The 12,689-nt window shown below is 38.6% G+C and overlaps 23 non-coding genes across 23 annotated transcripts; all 23 read left to right on the top strand.

Annotated features, from left to right (window-relative positions):
• Positions 1-68: 68 nt before the first annotated feature.
• On the top strand, positions 69-142 carry TRNAT-AGU (transfer RNA threonine (anticodon AGU)). Its single transcript has one exon. It is a non-coding gene; the product is annotated as a tRNA-Thr (tRNA).
• Positions 143-580: 438 nt separating this feature from the next.
• On the top strand, positions 581-654 carry TRNAT-AGU (transfer RNA threonine (anticodon AGU)). Its single transcript has one exon. It is a non-coding gene; the product is annotated as a tRNA-Thr (tRNA).
• Positions 655-1,091: 437 nt separating this feature from the next.
• On the top strand, positions 1,092-1,165 carry TRNAT-AGU (transfer RNA threonine (anticodon AGU)). The gene has a single exon. It is a non-coding gene; the product is annotated as a tRNA-Thr (tRNA).
• A 235-nt stretch (positions 1,166-1,400) lies between these two features.
• TRNAT-CGU (transfer RNA threonine (anticodon CGU)) lies at positions 1,401-1,474 on the top strand. Its single transcript has one exon. It is a non-coding gene; the product is annotated as a tRNA-Thr (tRNA).
• A 440-nt stretch (positions 1,475-1,914) lies between these two features.
• Positions 1,915-1,988, top strand: TRNAT-UGU (transfer RNA threonine (anticodon UGU)). The gene has a single exon. It is a non-coding gene; the product is annotated as a tRNA-Thr (tRNA).
• A 438-nt stretch (positions 1,989-2,426) lies between these two features.
• On the top strand, positions 2,427-2,500 carry TRNAT-UGU (transfer RNA threonine (anticodon UGU)). The gene has a single exon. It is a non-coding gene; the product is annotated as a tRNA-Thr (tRNA).
• Positions 2,501-3,452: 952 nt separating this feature from the next.
• Positions 3,453-3,526, top strand: TRNAT-UGU (transfer RNA threonine (anticodon UGU)). The gene has a single exon. It is a non-coding gene; the product is annotated as a tRNA-Thr (tRNA).
• A 235-nt stretch (positions 3,527-3,761) lies between these two features.
• TRNAT-CGU (transfer RNA threonine (anticodon CGU)) lies at positions 3,762-3,835 on the top strand. Its single transcript has one exon. It is a non-coding gene; the product is annotated as a tRNA-Thr (tRNA).
• Positions 3,836-4,274: 439 nt separating this feature from the next.
• On the top strand, positions 4,275-4,348 carry TRNAT-UGU (transfer RNA threonine (anticodon UGU)). Its single transcript has one exon. It is a non-coding gene; the product is annotated as a tRNA-Thr (tRNA).
• A 1,464-nt stretch (positions 4,349-5,812) lies between these two features.
• Positions 5,813-5,886, top strand: TRNAT-UGU (transfer RNA threonine (anticodon UGU)). The gene has a single exon. It is a non-coding gene; the product is annotated as a tRNA-Thr (tRNA).
• A 438-nt stretch (positions 5,887-6,324) lies between these two features.
• TRNAT-AGU (transfer RNA threonine (anticodon AGU)) lies at positions 6,325-6,398 on the top strand. The gene has a single exon. It is a non-coding gene; the product is annotated as a tRNA-Thr (tRNA).
• A 438-nt stretch (positions 6,399-6,836) lies between these two features.
• TRNAT-AGU (transfer RNA threonine (anticodon AGU)) lies at positions 6,837-6,910 on the top strand. Its single transcript has one exon. It is a non-coding gene; the product is annotated as a tRNA-Thr (tRNA).
• Positions 6,911-7,347: 437 nt separating this feature from the next.
• Positions 7,348-7,421, top strand: TRNAT-AGU (transfer RNA threonine (anticodon AGU)). Its single transcript has one exon. It is a non-coding gene; the product is annotated as a tRNA-Thr (tRNA).
• Positions 7,422-7,656: 235 nt separating this feature from the next.
• TRNAT-UGU (transfer RNA threonine (anticodon UGU)) lies at positions 7,657-7,730 on the top strand. The gene has a single exon. It is a non-coding gene; the product is annotated as a tRNA-Thr (tRNA).
• Positions 7,731-8,170: 440 nt separating this feature from the next.
• TRNAT-UGU (transfer RNA threonine (anticodon UGU)) lies at positions 8,171-8,244 on the top strand. The gene has a single exon. It is a non-coding gene; the product is annotated as a tRNA-Thr (tRNA).
• Positions 8,245-8,682: 438 nt separating this feature from the next.
• TRNAT-AGU (transfer RNA threonine (anticodon AGU)) lies at positions 8,683-8,756 on the top strand. Its single transcript has one exon. It is a non-coding gene; the product is annotated as a tRNA-Thr (tRNA).
• A 438-nt stretch (positions 8,757-9,194) lies between these two features.
• TRNAT-AGU (transfer RNA threonine (anticodon AGU)) lies at positions 9,195-9,268 on the top strand. Its single transcript has one exon. It is a non-coding gene; the product is annotated as a tRNA-Thr (tRNA).
• Positions 9,269-9,706: 438 nt separating this feature from the next.
• TRNAT-AGU (transfer RNA threonine (anticodon AGU)) lies at positions 9,707-9,780 on the top strand. The gene has a single exon. It is a non-coding gene; the product is annotated as a tRNA-Thr (tRNA).
• A 437-nt stretch (positions 9,781-10,217) lies between these two features.
• On the top strand, positions 10,218-10,291 carry TRNAT-AGU (transfer RNA threonine (anticodon AGU)). Its single transcript has one exon. It is a non-coding gene; the product is annotated as a tRNA-Thr (tRNA).
• A 235-nt stretch (positions 10,292-10,526) lies between these two features.
• On the top strand, positions 10,527-10,600 carry TRNAT-CGU (transfer RNA threonine (anticodon CGU)). Its single transcript has one exon. It is a non-coding gene; the product is annotated as a tRNA-Thr (tRNA).
• Positions 10,601-11,040: 440 nt separating this feature from the next.
• Positions 11,041-11,114, top strand: TRNAT-UGU (transfer RNA threonine (anticodon UGU)). The gene has a single exon. It is a non-coding gene; the product is annotated as a tRNA-Thr (tRNA).
• Positions 11,115-11,552: 438 nt separating this feature from the next.
• On the top strand, positions 11,553-11,626 carry TRNAT-UGU (transfer RNA threonine (anticodon UGU)). The gene has a single exon. It is a non-coding gene; the product is annotated as a tRNA-Thr (tRNA).
• Positions 11,627-12,578: 952 nt separating this feature from the next.
• Positions 12,579-12,652, top strand: TRNAT-UGU (transfer RNA threonine (anticodon UGU)). Its single transcript has one exon. It is a non-coding gene; the product is annotated as a tRNA-Thr (tRNA).
• Positions 12,653-12,689: the final 37 nt, after the last annotated feature.

The raw sequence follows: 12,689 nt of genomic DNA, 5'->3' as shown, positions 1-12,689 counted from the left end.
TCTAACATATCGGTCAAATGTTGAAGAGCAGGATACTCCATGGTTTTAGAAGAAAAAGCAGGTGTCAAGGTGCTGTGGCTTAGATGGTTAAAGCGCCTGTCTAGTAAACAGGAGATCCTGAGTTCGACTCTCAGCAGTGCCTAAGTTTTAGCGCATCCACTGTTGAATTTGTGCCTAGTCTATGAAGACCGCGTCCAGTCTAATTCTAAAAGAAGTTAAAGGCTTCAAAAATCGTGACCATCTAGATCTCAGTAGATTTTTTCCCATCGTCTATAATCCCGTGCTGGTTAAACACACTAATTCTCTTGTTTATACTGAGCCTAACAACTGAGTTCCTGGTAGGTGTTTGTGGCATATCTGACTCATCTTATCCTGTGATTCTTAATTCATGACAACCCACTTCGAATGTGAGTTTCTTTTAAATGTAATAGTTTCAGCTAAAAATAATACAAAACAGCCCAATTTTCCATTGCTAGTTCAAATCATTACTGCCATAGTAAGATTTGCTCCTTTCTAACATATCGGTCAAATGTTGAAGAGCAGGATACTCCATGGTTTTAGAACAGACTGCAGGTGTCAAGGCGCTGTGGCTTAGATGGTTAAAGCGCCTGTCTAGTAAACAGGAGATCCTGAGTTCGACTCCCAGCAGTGCCTAAGTTTTAACGCATCCACTGTTGAATTTGTGCCTAGTCTATGAAGACCGCGTCCAGTCTAATTCTAAAAGAAGTTAAAGGCTTTAAAAATCGTGACCATCTAGATCTCAGTAGATTTTTTCTCATCGTCTATAATCCCGTGCTGGTTAAACACACTAATTCTCTTGTTTATACTCAGCCTAACATCTGAGTTCTTGGTAGGTGTTTGTGGCATATCTGATTTATATTATCCTGTGATTCTTAATTGATGACATCCCACTAAGAATGTGAGTTTCTTTTAAATGTAAAAGTTTCAGCTAAAAATACAACAAAACAGGCCAATTTTCCATTGCTAGTTCAAATCATTACTGCTATAGTAAGATTTGCTCCTCTCTAACATATCGTCAAATGTTGAAGAGCAGGGTAGTCCATGGCTTTGCAAACCCTCACAGCCTTTGAGGCGCTGTGGCTTAGTTGGTTAAAGCACCTGTCTAGTAAATAGGAAACCCTGAGTTCGACCCTCAGCAGTGCCTGCATTTTAGAGCATCCACTGTTTAATTTGTGCCTAGTCTATGAAGTCCGGGTACAGTCTAATTCTTAAAGAATTTAAAGGCTTAAACAATCATGACCATCTAGATGTCAGTAATTTTGTTCCCATTGCTAGTTTGAATCATTACAGCTATAGTAAGATTTGCTCCTCTCTAACATGTCAGTCAAATGCTGTAGAGCAGGGTACTCCATGGCTCTGGAAAAACACACCAGCATCAAGGCGCTGTGGCTTAGTTGGTTAAAGCGCCTGTTTCGTAAACAGGAGATCCTGAGTTCAAATCTCAGCAATGCCTGACTTTTAGAACATCCACTGTTTAATTTGTGCCTAGTCTATGAACTCCGGGTTCAGTCTAATTCTTAAAGAAGTTAAAGGTTTAAACAATCATGACCATCTACATCCCAGTTGGTTTTTACTCATTGTCTATAACCCCGTGCTGGTTAAACACACTAATTCTCTTGTTTATACTGAGCCTAACATCTGAGTTTTTGGTAGGTGTTTGTGGCATTTGTGAATTATCTTATCCTGTGATTCTTAATTCATGACATCCCACTTCTCATGTGAGTTTCTTTTCAATTTAATAGTTTCAGCTAAAAAGACTGCAAAACAGCCCAATTTTCCATTGCTAGTTCAAATCATTACTGCTATAGTAAGATTTGTTCTTCTCCAACAAATTACTCAAATGTTGAAGAGCAGTGTAGACCATGGTTTTGGAAAAACCAAAACAGCCAATAAGGCATTGTGGCTTAGATGGTTAAAGCGCCTGTCTTGTAAACAGGAGATCCTGAGTTCGACTCTCAGCAGTGCCTAACTTTTAGAGCACCCACTCTTCAATTTGTGCCTAGACTATGAAGTCTGGGTCCAGTCTAATTCTAAAAGAAGTTAAAGGCTTAAAGAATCAAGACCATCTAGATGTCAGTAGGTTTTTACTCATGGTCTATAATCCCGTGCTGGTTAAACCCACTAATTCTCTTCTTTATACTGAGTCTAACAACTGAGTTCTTGGTAGGTGTTTGTGGCATATCTGAATCATCTTATCCTGTGATTCTTAATTCATGACAACCCACTTCGAATGTGAGTTTCTTTTAAATGTAATAGTTTCAGCTAAAAATAATACAAAACAGTCCAATTTTCCATTGCTAGTTCAAATCATGACTGCCATAGTAAGATTTGCTCCTTTCTAACATATCGGTCAAATGTTGAAGAGCAGGATACTCCATGGTTTTAGAAGAAAAAACAGGTGTCAAGGCGCTGTGGCTTAGATGGTTAAAGCGCCTGTCTTGTAAACAGGAGATCCTGAGTTCGACTCTCAGCAGTGCCTAAGTTTTAGCGCATCCACTGTTGAATTTGTGCCTAGTCTATGAAGACCGCGTCCAGTCTAATTCTAAAAGAAGTTAAAGGCTTCAAGAATCATGACCATCTAGATCTCAATCGATATTTTCTCATCGTCTATAATCTCGTGCTGGTTAAACACACTAATTCTCTTGTTTATACTGAGCCTAACATCTGAGTTCTTGGTAGGTGTTTGTGGCATTTGTGAATTATCTTATCCTGTGATTCTTAATTCATGACATCCCACTTCTCATGTGAGTTTCTTTTAAATGTAATAGTTCCAGCTAAAAAGACTGCAAAACAGCCCAATTTTCCATTGCTAGTTCAAATCATTACTGCTATAGTAAGATTTGTTCTTCTCTGACAAATTGGTCAGATGTTGAAGAGCAGGGTAGACCATGGTTTTGAAAACCAGAGCAGGAAACAAGTCGATGTGGCTTAGATGGTTAAAGCGCCTGTCTTGTAAACAGGAGATCCTGAGTTCGGCTCCCAGCAGTGCCTAATTTTTAGCGCATACACTGTTGAATTTGTGCCTAGTCTATGAAGACCGCGTCCAGTCTAATTCTAAAAGAAGTTAAAGGCTTCAAGAATCATGACCATCTAGATCTCAATCGATATTTTCTCATCGTCTATAATCCCGTGCTGGTTAAACACACTAATTCTCTTGTTTATACTGAGCCTAACATCTGAGTTTTTGGTAGGTGTTTGTGGCATTTGTGAATTATCTTATCCTGTGATTCTAAATTCATGACATCCCACTTCTCATGTGAGTTTCTTTTAAATTTAATAGTTTCAGCTAAAAAGACTGCAAAACAGCCCAATTTTCCATTGCTAGTTCAAATCATTACTGCTATAGTAAGATTTGTTCTTCTTTAACAAATTACTCAAATGTTGAAGAGCAGTGTAGACCATGGTTTTGAAAAAACCAGAACAGCCACTAAGGCATTGTGGCTTAGATGGTTAAAGCGCCTGTCTTGTAAACAGGAGATCCTGAGTTCGACTCTCAGCAGTGCCTAGCTTTTAGAGCACCCACTCTTCAATTTGTGCCTAGACTATGAAGTCCGGGTACAGTCTAATTCTTAAAGAATTTAAAGGCTTAAACAATCATGACCATCTAGATGTCAGTAATTTTGTTCCCATTGCTAGTTTGAATCATTACAGCTATAGTAAGATTTGCTCCTCTCTAACATGTCGGTCAAATGCTGTAGAGCAGGGTACTCCATGGCTCTGGAAAAACACACCAACATCAAGGTGCTGTGGCTTAGTTGGTTAAAGGGCCTGTTTCGTAAACAGGAGATCCTGAGTTCAAATCTCAGCAGTGCCTGACTTTTAGAACATCCACTGTTTAATTTGTGCCTAGTCTATGAACTCCGGGTTCAGTCTAATTCTTAAAGAAGTTAAAGGTTTAAACAATCATGACCATCTACATCCCAGTTGGTTTTTACTCATTGTCTATAACCCCGTGCTGGTTAAACACACTAATTCTCTTGTTTATACTGAGCCTAACATCTGAGTTTTTGGTAGGTGTTTGTGGCATTTGTGAATTATCTTATCCTGTGATTCTTAATTAATGACATCCCACTTCTCATGTGAGTTTCTTTTCAATTTAATAGTTTCAGCTAAAAAGACTGCAAAACAGCCCAATTTTCCATTGCTAGTTCAAATCATTACTGCTATAGTAAGATTTGTTCTTCTCTAACAAATTACTAAATGTTGAAGAGCAGTGTAGACCATGGTTTTGGAAAAACCAAAACAGCCACTAAGGCATTGTGGCTTAGATGGTTAAAGCGCCTGTCTTGTAAACAGGAGATATTGAGTTCGACTCTCAGCAGTGCCTAACTTTTAGAGCACCCACTCTTCAATTTGTGCCTAGACTATGAAGTCTGGGTCCAGTCTAACTCTAAAAGAAGTTAAAGGCTTAAAGAATCAAGACCATCTAGATGTCAGTAGGTTTTTACTCATGGTCTATAATCCCGTGCTGGTTAAACCCACTAATTCTCTTCTTTATACTGAGTCTAACAACTGAGTTCTTGGTAGGTGTTTGTGGCATATCTGAATCATCTTATCCTGTGATTCTTAATTCATGACAACCCACTTCGAATTTGAGTTTCTTTTAAATGTAATAGTTTCAGCTAAAAATAATACAAAACAGTCCAATTTTCCATTGCTAGTTCAAATCATTACTGCCATAGTAAGATTTGCTCCTTTCTAACATATCGGTCAAATGTTGAAGAGCAGGATACTCCATGGTTTTAGAAAAAAAAGCAGGTGTCAAGGCGCTGTGGCTTAGATGGTTAAAGCGCCTGTCTTGTAAACAGCAGATCCTGATTTCGACTCTCAGCAATGCTTAAGTTTTAGCGCATCCACTGTTGAATTTGTGCCTAGTCTATGAAGACCGCGTCCAGTTTAATTCTAAAAGAAGTTAAAGGCTTCAAGAATCATGACCATCTAGATCTCAATCGATATTTTCTCATCGTCTATAATCCCGTGCTGGTTAAACACACTAATTCTCTTGTTTATACTGAGCCTAACATCTGAGTTCTTGGTAGGTGTTTGTGACATTTGTGAATTATCTTATCCTGTGATTCTTAATTCATGACATCCCACTTCTCATGTGAGTTTCTTTTAAATGTAATAGTTCCAGCTAAAAAGACTGCAAAACAGCCCAATTTTCCATTGCTAGTTCAAATCATTACTGCTATAGTATGATTTGTTCTTCTCTGACAAATTGGTCAGATGTTGAAGAGCAGGGTAGACCATGGTTTTGAAAACCAGAGCTTCAAACAAGTCGATGTGGCTTAGATGGTTAAAGCACCTGTCTTGTAAACAGGAAATCCTGAGTTCGACTCCCAGCAGTGCCTAATTTTTAGCGCATCCACTGTTGAATTTGTGCCTAGTCTATGAAGACCGCGTCCAGTCTAATTCTAAAAGAAGTTAAAGGCTTCAAGAATCATGACCATCTAGATCTCAATCGATATTTTCTCATCGTCTATAATCCCGTGCTGGTTAAACCCCCCAATTCTCTTGTTTATACTGAGCCTAACATCTGAGTTTTTGGTAGGTGTTTGTGGCATTTGTGAATTATCTTATCCTGTGATTCTAAATTCATGACATCCCACTTCTCATGTGAGTTTCTTTTAAATTTAATAGTTTCAGCTAAAAAGACTGCAAAACAGCCCAATTTTCCATTGCTAGTTCAAATAATTACTGCTATAGTAAGATTTGTTCTTCTTTAACAAATTACTCAAATGTTGAAGAGCAGTGTAGACCATGGTTTTGAAAAAACCAAAACAGCCACTAAGGCATTGTGGCTTAGATGGTTAAAGCGCCTGTCTTGTAAACAGGAGATCCTGAGTTCGACTCTCAGCAGTGCCTATCTTTTAGAGCACCCACTCTTCAATTTGTGCCTAGACTGTGAAGTCTGGGTCCAGTCTAATTCTAAAAGAAGTTAAAGGCTTAAAGAATCAAGACCATCTAGATGTCAGTAGGTTTTTACTCATGGTCTATAATCCCGTGCTGGTTAAACCCACTAATTCTCTTGTTTATACTGAGCCTAACAACTGAGTTCTTGGTAGGTGTTTGTGGCATATCTGAATCATCTTATCCTGTGATTCTTAATTCATGACAACCCACTTCGAATGTGAGTTTCTTTTAAATGTAATAGTTTCAGCTAAAAATAATACAAAACAGTCCAATTTTCCATTGCTAGTTCAAATCATTACTGCCATAGTAAGATTTGCTCCTTTCTAACATATCGGTGAAATGTTGAAGAGCAGGATACTCCATGGTTTTAGAAGAAAAAGCAGGTGTCAAGGCGCTGTGGCTTAGCTGGTTAAAGCACCTGTCTAGTAAACAGGAGATCCTGAGTTCGACTCTCAGCAGTGCCTAAGTTTTAGCGCATCCACTGTTGAATTTGTGCCTAGTCTATGAAGACCGCGTCCAGTCTAATTCTAAAAGAAGTTAAAGGCTTAAAGAATCAAGACCATCTAGATGTTAGTAGGTTTTTACTCATGGTCTATAATCCCGTGCTGGTTAAACCCACTAATTCTCTTGTTTATACTGAGCCTAACAACTGAGTTCTTGGTAGGTGTTTGTGGCATATCTGAATCATCTTATCCTGTGATTCTTAATTCATGACAACCCACTTCGAATGTGAGTTTCTTTTAAATGTAATAGTTTCAGCTAAAAATAATACAAAACAGTCCAATTTTCCATTGCTAGTTCAAATCATTACTGCCATAGTAAGATTTGCTCCTTTCTAACATATCGGTCAAATGTTGAAGAGCAGGATACTCTGTGGTTTTAGAACAAAATGCAGGTGTCAAGGCGCTGTGGCTTAGATGGTTAAAGCGCCTGTCTAGTAAACAGGAGATCCTGAGTTCGACTCTCAGCAGTGCCTAAGTTTTAACGCATCCACTGTTGAATTTGTGCCTAGTCTATGAAGACCGCGTCCAGTCTAATTCTAAAAGAAGTTAAAGGCTTCAAGAATCGTGACCATCTAGATCTCAGTAGATTTTTTCTCATCGTCTATAATCCCGTGCTGGTTAAACACACTAATTCTCTTGTTTATACTGAGCCTAACATCTGAGTTCTTGGTAGGTGTTTGTGGCATATCTGAATTATATTATCCTGTCATTCTTAATTGATGACATCCCACTAAGAATGTGAGTTTCTCTTAAATGTAAAAGATTCAGCTAAAAATACAACAAAACAGCCCAATTTTCCATTGCTAGTTCAAATCATTACTGCTATAGTAAGATTTGCTCCTCTCTAACATATCGTCAAATGTTGAAGAGCAGGGTAGTCCATGGCTTTGCAAACCCTCACAGCCTTTGAGGCGCTGTGGCTTAGTTGGTTAAAGCACCTGTCTAGTAAATAGGAAACCCTGAGTTCGACCCTCAGCAGTGCCTGCATTTTAGAGCATCCACTGTTTAATTTGTGCCTAGTCTATGAAGTCCGGGTACAGTCTAATTCTTAAAGAATTTAAAGGCTTAAACAATCATGACCATCTAGATGTCAGTAATTTTGTTCCCATTGCTAGTTTGAATCATTACAGCTATAGTAAGATTTGCTCCTCTCTAACATGTCGGTCAAATGCTGTAGAGCAGGGTACTCCATGACTCTGGAAAAACACACCAACATCGAGGCGCTGTGGCTTAGTTGGTTAAAGCGCCTGTTTTGTAAACAGGAGATCCTGAGTTCAAATCTCAGCAGTTCCTGACTTTTAGAACATCCACTGTTTAATTTGTGCCTAGTCTATGAACTCCGGGTTCAGTCTAATTCTTAAAGAAGTTAAAGGTTTAAACAATCATGACCATCTACATCCCAGTTGGTTTTTACTCATTGTCTATAACCCCGTGCTGGTTAAACACACTAATTCTCTTGTTTATACTGAGCCTAACATCTGAGTTTTTGGTAGGTGTTTGTGGCATTTGTGAATTATCTTATCCTGTGATTCTAAATTCATGACATCCTACTTCTCATGTGAGTTTCTTTTCAATTTAATAGTTTCAGCTAAAAAGACTGCAAAACAGCCCAATTTTCCATTGCTAGTTCAAATCATTACTGCTATAGTAAGATTTGTTCTTCTTTAACAAATTACTCAAATGTTGAAGAGCAGTGTAGACCATGGTTTTGAAAAAACCAAAACAGCCACTAAGGCATTGTGGCTTAGATGGTTAAAGCGCCTGTCTTGTAAACAGGAGATCCTGAGTTCGACTCTCAGCAGTGCCTAGCTTTTAGAGCACCCACTCTTCAATTTGTGCCTAGACTGTGAAGTCTGGGTCCAGTCTAATTCTAAAAGAAGTTAAAGGCTTAAAGAATCAAGACCATCTAGATGTCAGTAGGTTTTTACTCATGGTCTATAATCCCGTGCTGGTTAAACCCACTAATTCTCTTGTTTATACTGAGCCTAACAACTGAGTTCTTGGTAGGTGTTTGTGGCATATCTGAATCATCTTATCCTGTGATTCTTAATTCATGACAACCCACTTCGAATGTGAGTTTCTTTTAAATGTAATAGTTTCAGCTAAAAATAATACAAAACAGTCCAATTTTCCATTGCTAGTTCAAATCATTACTGCCATAGTAAGATTTGCTCCTTTCTAACATATCGGTCAAATGTTGAAGAGCAGGATACTCTGTGGTTTTAGAACAAACTGCAGGTGTCAAGGCGCTGTGGCTTAGATGGTTAAAGCGCCTGTCTAGTAAACAGGAGATCCTGAGTTCGACTTTCAGCAGTGCCTAGGTTTTAGCGCATCCACTGTTGAATTTGTGCCTAGTCTATGAAGACCGCGTCCAGTCTAATTCTAAAAGAAGTTAAAGGCTTCAAAAATCGTGACCATCTAGATCTCAGTAGATTTTTTCTCATCGTCTATAATCCCGTGCTGGTTAAACACACTAATTCTCTTGTTTATACTGAGCCTAACAACTGAGTTCCTGGTAGGTGTTTGTGGCATATCTGACTCATCTTATCCTGTGATTCTTAATTCATGACAACCCACTTCGAATGTGAGTTTCTTTTAAATGTAATAGTTTCAGCTAAAAATAATACAAAACAGCCCAATTTTCCATTGCTAGTTCAAATCATTACTGCCATAGTAAGATTTGCTCCTTTCTAACATATCGGTCAAATGTTGAAGAGCAGGATACTCCATGGTTTTAGAAGAAAAAGCAGGTGTCAAGGTGCTGTGGCTTAGATGGTTAAAGCGCCTGTCTAGTATACAGGAGATCCTGAGTTCGACTCTCAGCAGTGCCTAAGTTTTAGCGCATCCACTGTTGAATTTGTGCCTAGTCTATGAAGACCGCGTCCAGTCTAATTCTAAAAGAAGTTAAAGGCTTCAAAAATCGTGACCATCTAGATCTCAGTAGATTTTTTCCCATCGTCTATAATCCCGTGCTGGTTAAACACACTAATTCTCTTGTTTATACTGAGCCTAACAACTGAGTTCCTGGTAGGTGTTTGTGGCATATCTGACTCATCTTATCCTGTGATTCTTAATTCATGACAACCCACTTCGAATGTGAGTTTCTTTTAAATGTAATAGTTTCAGCTAAAAATAATACAAAACAGCCCAATTTTCCATTGCTAGTTCAAATCATTACTGCCATAGTAAGATTTGCTCCTTTCTAACATATCGGTCAAATGTTGAAGAGCAGGATACTCCATGGTTTTAGAACAGACTGCAGGTGTCAAGGCGCTGTGGCTTAGATGGTTAAAGCGCCTGTCTAGTAAACAGGAGATCCTGAGTTCGACTCCCAGCAGTGCCTAAGTTTTAACGCATCCACTGTTGAATTTGTGCCTAGTCTATGAAGACCGCGTCCAGTCTAATTCTAAAAGAAGTTAAAGGCTTCAAAAATCGTGACCATCTAGATCTCAGTAGATTTTTTCTCATCGTCTATAATCCCGTGCTGGTTAAACACACTAATTCTCTTGTTTATACTCAGCCTAACATCTGAGTTCTTGGTAGGTGTTTGTGGCATATCTGATTTATATTATCCTGTGATTCTTAATTGATGACATCCCACTAAGAATGTGAGTTTCTTTTAAATGTAAAAGTTTCAGCTAAAAATACAACAAAACAGCCCAATTTTCCATTGCTAGTTCAAATCATTACTGCTATAGTAAGATTTGCTCCTCTCTAACATATCGTCAAATGTTGAAGAGCAGGGTAGTCCATGGCTTTGCAAACCCTTACAGCCTTTGAGGCGCTGTGGCTTAGTTGGTTAAAGCACCTGTCTAGTAAATAGGAAACCCTGAGTTCGACCCTCAGCAGTGCCTGCATTTTAGAGCATCCACTGTTTAATTTGTGCCTAGTCTATGAAGTCCGGGTACAGTCTAATTCTTAAAGAATTTAAAGGCTTAAACAATCATGACCATCTAGATGTCAGTAATTTTGTTCCCATTGCTAGTTTGAATCATTACAGCTATAGTAAGATTTGCTCCTCTCTAACATGTCAGTCAAATGCTGTAGAGCAGGGTACTCCATGGCTCTGGAAAAACACACCAGCATCAAGGCGCTGTGGCTTAGTTGGTTAAAGCGCCTGTTTCGTAAACAGGAGATCCTGAGTTCAAATCTCAGCAATGCCTGACTTTTAGAACATCCACTGTTTAATTTGTGCCTAGTCTATGAACTCCGGGTTCAGTCTAATTCTTAAAGAAGTTAAAGGTTTAAACAATCATGACCATCTACATCCCAGTTGGTTTTTACTCATTGTCTATAACCCCGTGCTGGTTAAACACACTAATTCTCTTGTTTATACTGAGCCTAACATCTGAGTTTTTGGTAGGTGTTTGTGGCATTTGTGAATTATCTTATCCTGTGATTCTTAATTCATGACATCCCACTTCTCATGTGAGTTTCTTTTCAATTTAATAGTTTCAGCTAAAAAGACTGCAAAACAGCCCAATTTTCCATTGCTAGTTCAAATCATTACTGCTATAGTAAGATTTGTTCTTCTCTAACAAATTACTCAAATGTTGAAGAGCAGTGTAGACCATGGTTTTGGAAAAACCAAAACAGCCACTAAGGCATTGTGGCTTAGATGGTTAAAGCGCCTGTCTTGTAAACAGGAGATCCTGAGTTCGACTCTCAGCAGTGCCTAACTTTTAGAGCACCCACTCTTCAATTTGTGCCTAGACTATGAAGTCTGGGTCCAGTCTAATTCTAAAAGAAGTTAAAGGCTTAAAGAATCAAGACCATCTAGATGTCAGTAGGTTTTTACTCATGGTCTATAATCCCGTGCTGGTTAAACCCACTAATTCTCTTCTTTATACTGAGTCTAACAACTGAGTTCTTGGTAGGTGTTTGTGGCATATCTGAATCATCTTATCCTGTGATTCTTAATTCATGACAACCCACTTCGAATGTGAGTTTCTTTTAAATGTAATAGTTTCAGCTAAAAATAATACAAAACAGTCCAATTTTCCATTGCTAGTTCAAATCATTACTGCCATAGTAAGATTTGCTCCTTTCTAACATATCGGTCAAATGTTGAAGAGCAGGATACTCCATGGTTTTAGAAGAAAAAACAGGTGTTAAGGCGCTGTGGCTTAGATGGTTAAAGCGCCTGTCTTGTAAACAGGAGATCCTGAGTTCGACTCTCAGCAGTGCCTAAGTTTTAGCGCATCCACTGTTGAATTTGTGCCTAGTCTATGAAGACCGCGTCCAGTCTAATTCTAAAAGAAGTTAAAGGCTTCAAGAATCATGACCATCTAGATCTCAATCGATATTTTCTCATCGTCTATAATCCCGTGCTGGTTAAACACACTAATTCTCTTGTTTATACTGAGCCTAACATCTGAGTTCTTGGTAGGTGTTTGTGGCATTTGTGAATTATCTTATCCTGTGATTCTTAATTCATGACATCCCACTTCTCATGTGAGTTTCTTTTAAATGTAATAGTTCCAGCTAAAAAGACTGCAAAACAGCCCAATTTTCCATTGCTAGTTCAAATCATTACTGCTATAGTAAGATTTGTTCTTCTCTGACAAATTGGTCAGATGTTGAAGAGCAGGGTAGCCCATGGTTTTGAAAACCAGAGCAGCAAACAAGTCGATGTGGCTTAGATGGTTAAAGCGCCTGTCTTGTAAACAGGAGATCCTGAGTTCGACCCCCAGCAGTGCCTAATTTTTAGCGCATCCACTGTTGAATTTGTGCCTAGTCTATGAAGACCGCGTCCAGTCTAATTCTAAAAGAAGTTAAAGGCTTCAAGAATCATGACCATCTAGATCTCAATCGATATTTTCTCATCGTCTATAATCCCGTGCTGGTTAAACACACTAATTCTCTTGTTTATACTGAGCCTAACATCTGAGTTTTTGGTAGGTGTTTGTGGCATTTGTGAATTATCTTATCCTGTGATTCTAAATTCATGACATCCCACTTCTCATGTGAGTTTCTTTTAAATTTAATAGTTTCAGCTAAAAAGACTACAAAACAGCCCAATTTTCCATTGCTAGTTCAAATCATTACTGCTATAGTAAGATTTGTTCTTCTTTAACAAATTACTCAAATGTTGAAGAGCAGTGTAGACCATGGTTTTGAAAAAACCAGAACAGCCACTAAGGCATTGTGGCTTAGATGGTTAAAGCGCCTGTCTTGTAAACAGGAGATCCTGAGTTCGACTCTCAGCAGTGCCTAGCTTTTAGAGCACCCACTCTTCAATTTGTGCCTAGA

The sequence above is a fragment of the Spea bombifrons genome, chromosome 2 (genome assembly GCF_027358695.1).
Source record: "Spea bombifrons isolate aSpeBom1 chromosome 2, aSpeBom1.2.pri, whole genome shotgun sequence".
Classification (NCBI taxonomy): Eukaryota; Metazoa; Chordata; class Amphibia; order Anura; family Pelobatidae; genus Spea; species Spea bombifrons.
The sequence above is the reverse complement of the archived record's forward strand: the minus strand, read 5'-3'. Positions and strand labels throughout refer to the sequence as shown.